This window comes from Orycteropus afer, unplaced genomic scaffold (genome assembly GCF_000298275.1).
Source record: "Orycteropus afer afer isolate SDZICR_OR568_19922 unplaced genomic scaffold, OryAfe1.0 scaffold00772, whole genome shotgun sequence".
NCBI lineage: Eukaryota > Metazoa > Chordata > Mammalia > Tubulidentata > Orycteropodidae > Orycteropus > Orycteropus afer.
Window position 1 is genome coordinate 552,308 of NW_006922359.1, and position 882 is coordinate 553,189.

Genomic DNA, 882 nt, shown 5'->3' on the forward strand with positions numbered 1-882 from the left:
TTCTGCTTGGATTAGGCACACCGTAGTCTTCAAAGAGATGTCTTTGCTCTTCAGTATTTTAAATAGGTTTTTTTTGCAGCGATTTGCCCAGTGCAATACTACATCTGATTTCTTGACTGCTGCTTCCATTAGTGTTGACTGTGGATCCAAGTAATATGAAATCTTTGACAACTTCAATCTTTTCTCCATTTATCGTGATGCTTCTTATTGGTCCAGGTGTGAGGATTTTCATTTTCTTTATGTTGAGGTGTAATCCATACTGCAAACTGTAGTCTTTAATTTTCATCAGTAAATGCTTCAAGTTCTCCTTACTTTCAGCAAGCAAGGTTGTTATCTGTGTATCACAGGTTATTAATGAGTCTTCCTACAATCCTGGTGAATCACCAGTAGTTGGAAAATTTGGCCTTGGTGACAGAAATAATGCTGGAACTCGCATGGTAGAATTTTGCAAGACCAAAGACTTGTTCATTGCAAACACCTTTTTTCAACAACACAAACGGTGGCTCTACATGTGAACTTCACCAGATGGAACACACAAGAATCAGATTGACTACATCTGTGGCAAGAGGCGGTGGAAAAGCTCAATATCTTCAGCCAATACCAGGTCAGGAGCTGATTGTGGAACAGACCATCAACTGCTCATATGCAAGTTCAACTTGAAGTTGAAGTCAATTAAAATAAGTCCAAGAGGGCCAAAATATGATCTTGAATATATCCCTCCTGAATTTAGAGATCATCTAAAGAATAGATTTGATGCATTGAACATCAACGACCGAAAACCAGAAGAATTGTGGGAGGATATCAAAAACATTATCCATGAAGAAAGCAAGAGATCACTAAAAAGATGAGAAAGGAAGAGAAGACCAAAATGGATGACAGAAG